This window comes from Nomascus leucogenys, chromosome 11 (genome assembly GCF_006542625.1).
Source record: "Nomascus leucogenys isolate Asia chromosome 11, Asia_NLE_v1, whole genome shotgun sequence".
NCBI lineage: Eukaryota > Metazoa > Chordata > Mammalia > Primates > Hylobatidae > Nomascus > Nomascus leucogenys.
Genome location: NC_044391.1, coordinates 97,288,520 through 97,294,780, shown reverse-complemented (window position 1 = coordinate 97,294,780; position 6,261 = coordinate 97,288,520). Strand labels below are relative to the sequence as shown.

At 33.6% G+C, this 6,261-nt stretch overlaps 1 pseudogene; it reads left to right on the top strand.

The window, feature by feature from the left end:
• The first annotated feature begins 3,239 nt into the window (after positions 1–3,239).
• Positions 3,240–4,091, top strand: LOC100584872 (annotated as a pseudogene).
• Positions 4,092–6,261: the final 2,170 nt, after the last annotated feature.

The window sequence follows — 6,261 nt, the reverse complement described above, 5'->3', positions numbered from 1 at the left end:
AGCCACTGCACCCACGTCTTCTTTTGAGAAGGGTCTGTTCTATCTTTTGCCCGCTTTTTAATGGTGTTATTTGTTTTTTGCTGTTGAATAGTTTAAGTTCCTTAAACTATTCTGAATATCAGACCTTTGTCAGATACACAGTTTGCAAATATTTTCTCTCATTCTGTAGATTGTCTGTTTAATGTGTTGATAGTTTCTTTTGTTGTGCAGAAGGTCTTTAGTGTAATTAGGTCTCACTTGTCATTTTGTTGTTGTTGTTACAATTGCTTTTGAGGACTTAGCCATAAATTTATTTCCAAAGCCAATATCCAGAATGGAGTTTCCTAGGTTTTCTTCTGGGATTCATATAATTTGAGGTCTTACATTCAAATCTTTAATCAATCTTGAGTTAATTTTTGTGTATGGTGAAAAGTAAGTGTTGTTTCATTATTTTACATATGAGTAGCCAGCTAACCCAGCACCATTTATTGAATATGGAGTCCTTTTCCTATTGCCTATTTTTGTCAACTTTGTCAAAGATGAGATGGCTTTGGGTGAAGATTAATTTCTACTACACTGTCATGTGCGTGTGTTTTTGTACCAGTATTATGCTGTTTTGATTACTGTAGCTTTAGAGTATAGTTTGAAGTCAGGTAATGTGATGTCTATGGCTGTGTTCATTTTGACTGAGATTGCTTTGGCTATTCAGGCTCATTTTTGGTTGCTGCTTGTATGTCTTCTTCTGAGAAGTGTCTGTTCATATGTTTTGCCCACTTTTTAATGGGGTTATTTGTTTTTTGGTTCCATATAAATTTTAGAATAGTGTTTTCTAATTCTATGAAAATATGATGTACATAGTTTGATAAGAATAACATTATATTTGTAGATTGCTTTCCAATTGCAGTCTACAGACTGAATTTTATTCCTATAAAAATATGAATACTCTCTCTCTGTTTGGGTATTATGGCTATCTTAATGGTATTTATTCTTTCAATTCATGAGCATGGAATATTTTTCCATTTGTCTGAGATGTGGAAAAAGATTTCAGTAAAATCTAAAAATCTTTCATGATAAAAACCCTTAACAAACTAGGTATCAAAGGAACATACTTCAGACTAAAAAGAGCAATTTATGACAAATCCACAGGGAACACCATATTGAATGGACAAAAGCTTGAACAATTAATTCCCCTTGAGAACTGGCATAAAACAAGAATGCCCACTCTCACCACTCCTATTCGATGTAGTAGTGGAAGTCCTAGCCAGAGCAATCAGGCAAGACTACAAAATAAAACGTATCCAAATAGGAAAAGAAGAAGTAAGACTCTCTCTCTTCACTGATGATATGATTCTATATTTAGAAAACTCTAAAGATTCCATCCGGGGCTTGAATTTGGTAAACATTCTGAATACAGTCAACGTATAAAAATCAGTGGCCGAGCGCAGTGGCTCATGCTTGTAATCCCAGCACTTTGAGAAGCTGAGCGGGGTGGATCATGAGTCAAGAGTTGGAGACCAGCCTGGCCAATATAGTGAAACCCTGTCTCTACTAGGGGTAAATACAAATAGTAGCTGGGTGTGGTAGCTCATGCCTATAGTCCCAGCTACTCAGGAGGCTGAGGCAGAAGAATTGCTTGAACCCCGGAGGCGGAGGTTGCAGTGAGCCGAGATAGTGCCACTGCATTCCAGCCTAGGTGACAGAGTGAGACGACTTCTCAAAAAAAAAAAAAAAAAACATCAGTAGCATTTCTATACTATACCTCAATAATGTTCAAGCTGACAGCTAAGTCAAGAACACAATCTCATTTAAAATAGCCACAAAAATAATTACGAAAGCATCTAACTAAAGAGGTGAAAGATCTCTACAAAGAGAACTACAAAACATTGCTGAAAGAAGTCATAGATGCCATGTAATTGTTACTTTGGACGTTTGTTCTCCTAACTATGGTCAAGCCTTCTACTTATGCACTAAACCATAACCCATCTTGTCTATGCAAGATTTTGCCTCTGCAATTATCCTCTCCTTATCTTTCTATCACAAAAAGTTGTCTTCCTATGTGATCAATCCAATCAACATGCAAATATAGTGCAATATCTTCTGCCTGTTAAGAATTCCATTTGGCATCTCCGCACACATTTTTGTCTGACTAACATCCTTTTCTGTGCTCAGTGCTCAGTGTGTGGTATAGTGAAAGCATGAAATTAATAAAGCCTGATTTAATTTCTGGTTTTCTACCTTTTAGCTATATTATCTTAATCAAGGCACTCAAATCTTTGAGCCTCAATTTATTAATCTATTAAATGGAATTAATGTTACCTCTAAAGATATCAAAGCAATTATTGTCTTAAAGCACTCGAAGCACTTAAATGTGTTAACATTTATTGTTTGCCATAAATCTATGAGATAGGTTCCATTATCATCACTAATTTATGGAAGAGAATATCAAGGAACTAAGAGGTTAAGTTGTGTAAAATATTACATTAAGTCAAGCACAAAACTATCATGGTGGAACTTAGACATAGTGTAGAAAATCAGGCTTTCCTCTAGTGGAAAATGCTGTTATAGTTCCACCAAAATTCATTCTGTTCTTTCTTTAAACATTAATAGAATTGTAGCAGGCGCAAATCTGCCCAAGACCATTACATTTCCTAGCTTTCATTACAGCTACATATGACTAAATTCTTACCAATGAAATATGTGTGGAAGTAATATGTGCTACCTTTGGTAATCATCCTTAAGATAGTGGACAATATCTTCTTTTTCATTTTCTATCCTTCCTTCCAATTGACCAGTACCCAAAAATGGCAGCTATTCAGCTTCAGCTGTGTGACCATAATGCTGTAGGGCAAGAGTCAGTAAACTATGGTCCATGGGCCAAATATATTTCATCTCCTGTTTTTGAATATAAAATTGTACTGAAACAGAGGCACATCCACGTGTTTATCTATTACCCATCGCCACTTTTCCACCAAGAAAGCAGACCTGTCCTTGTTGACATAATTGCTACACTGTTCATTTTTTCTTTTTAATTTCTTAGTATTTAAAATTTTAAGAGTTTACAACTACTTACTTTTAAAATGTTTTGTATTCCATAATTTTTAAGTATATTTGGACTATGGGAATATGAGATATCCTCCCTACCACCATAAGTGACACCTCTTAACATACTCATTTTATTTTCTTATTGAAAAACTTGCTTTACTGTGCATGAGAAGAACCCATCACCACTGCTTGGGACACCACCATTCTGGGTCATCATCATGAGTTCTCAGTGGGATGACCTGGCTCTGGCCTTCTCCCACACATCTCAGTCCCTGCTTTTGACATCGCCCACTATCTAGTGTCAGTGATGACACTAAAGCATAAGCCAGCAGCAGCAGCGGCAGTGGCATGGAAGAATTCTATTTCAAGCTGGTTTACTGCTATGCTCCACTGCTTTGGTGGAGGAATTTTAGTCTATGTACTGCTTACAGAGCATCCATTGAGATTTTTTACAAACAACGCTAACATATTACCAACATCTTCCACCTGGCATATTATATTTTTTGCCCAAGGTTATTCATTTCTACCTGTTGAACTCCTGGCTGAGAGAATGAAGAAAGTGACTAGAATTTGGAAAATAGCAGTTAAAGTCAAACATCCTAATAGATAATATGAAAAATGAGGCTGGATTCTCATGATAGCTATTGGACCGGCATGAGGTGCAGGTGCTACCATTATCACGAATTTTGAGTAGTTGGTAAACGGAAACAGAAGGTAATAGATGTTTGAAGATGTCTTACCCTTCCTAGATAACCGTGCTGGGGTCAGTTATCCCCATATTCCAGCACACCAAGCATCTGGCAATATCAAAGCATAATCTGATATTCCTTTATAACATCTTTATTGTGGTCACAAAGATAGCCATAATGATTACAGAGACTTCTAGCATGACATTTGTTTCTTTTGAGGATACAGTGAGTTGGATACTGTTTGGCTGGCAACAATAGTTTTCATGTGAAAAGAAAAGCAAAACAAAATTACCTTTCAATGACCCTGGTTCATTGGCCTCAAATCTTATAGCTGATGCTTCAGATAATATTAAAAAGAAACGTAGTAAGAAGACTGGGTAAATTTACTTGATGAGCTCTGGGAGGCAAAATAATAATAATAATAATAATAACAGTCTCTCAGACTGTGATTATATTTTATGTAAATAATATGAAATACATATTATATTATAAGGAGTGAAGATGACAAAAAGAAAGGCACTTTTTTTCTATTTCAGGGAGACTACTCCTTTCTGGATTGTAAATTTTGAGTGTTTTGAGTGTATCATATGAATTTGTTTTTCTGATGTTAAAAAAATCTGTTGTACTTATTTGAATAGTTTTACATTGATAAAAGAAGGATAGTTTTTTAAAAAAAAAGTTAGAAAAAGTAAATCTACCATTGCAAAGTAACAAAAATTTCAAACTTGAAAAAATTAGGTATTTTTATACATTAAAAATCAGTTTGCTCTTTACTTCAGCAGAATTAAGCTTTTGCTTTGCTTTGCCGTAATTCCTAGGCATACAGAACAATTCCTGTATTATTTTGAACACTCAAAAGAGTACATTTTTTGAAAACACTTTATATTATAAATAAAAATAAATCGATACATTTTATTTCGGATAATAAACACTGTATTTTTGCCCAGATTAAATGGAAAAGTCATAAAATTTTATTTGATTTTTGTCTATCAATACTTTTCGGTGAGAACAGAATGGTAGCATAAATCTCAATCTGAAATCTATCTCATGCCCTTGTTTATAAAACTACTGTTTTTTTTTCCTCAGAGGAAAATCAAGGGTGTAATTTTTAATAAATTGCTAATCCCATGTCTTGTACTTTCATTTTAGAAGCTTAGCTTATTTTTTTCTCTCTCTCCTTGAAACTCATTTAAGTGTTAAGAGAGATTCCTCTCAGCATTTCACATGTTCTTCTTTGTGATCTTAGTTGGTCTGAATATATAGTGGTAGTTATCCTAACAATTTAACAAGAAATGCTATCTCAATTTAAAAATTTCCACCTATGTTTTCTTTCTAGGTGCTGGTTTTTCAATTTTCTAGTTTAATATCTCTTACTAGTTTACATATGGTTATATTTTCATCTACATCTACATATGTCACTAATTTTATTTTAAATGAAAACTAGTTACTCCCATGTGAAAAGGTTTGGCTCTGATGAGAATTGTCCTTGGGCATTTGATAGTAACCAGCTAACCAAAAAGAAACAGAGAAACCAAAACCTGTCACTATTGTCCATGTGAATGAATGATAACATTAAATCTAGTTTCTCACTGGCAAAATAAAAAGCAAACAAAAAAAGAAAAAAACCACTTTGCTTTGCTTTGCATGGAGTTACGTTACACATGAATTTTCAGAAATTCATTCATAACATATTGCAAGTGTCCACAATAAATCACTACCTCTCCCTCAATGTGAATAAAATAAATAGCTTTTTAGTGCTTGGTTTGAAAAATGTGTTTATATGAAATGGTCAACATTGCAAGACACAATAAAATTGATTCAATGATATTTTAGTAGTTATTTTAGTAATATGTTTTTCTGTAGTGATTTGAAATCTATAAGAAAATAGTTTATATTCATGGTAAACTAGATAAACAAAATGACTTATTATATTATTATTTGTAAGACTTTTTCTCATAATTCACTGATACCTAGGTAGCCAAAATTTTCTGACAACTACAAAAAAAGTTTTCATTTGATATTATAGTTCAGTGAGAAACCATCCATCATTTGTTTATTTTTTTAAAAACCACCTGCTTCTGTAGATCTATCTGTATATTTTTGTTTTTGATCATGGACTTCGATTTGAATACATGTCAGATGATATGTCTAAGGTATCTATATTTAAGCTGTCATACATTTAGTACATGCTAGGTGACAGGCATTGAAAGCTAAATTTTTCTTATATTATCTGTCATCCTCACCACAGTCTTCAGGGTAGATACTATTGTTCTTAAGTCATTAATGTCTAAATGTTTCTTTGTTTAAAATAATATAGTAAGTTTAGAATTACAATTCCTTCTTAGATATGCTTGGCTCCTGAGGTATGACCTTCCATGAAGATATTCTGCTTCTTTACTGCCCGTCACACTAAATAATACATAAAAATAAAGTTGTGAATTATCCCAAGAGTGGGATTGACCTTATTATTGTGAATAATGCCAATATTTCTTAACATCTACCCTAAAATAATTTTTTAGTACACTTATTATTCTCCCTGTAAAACCATTGC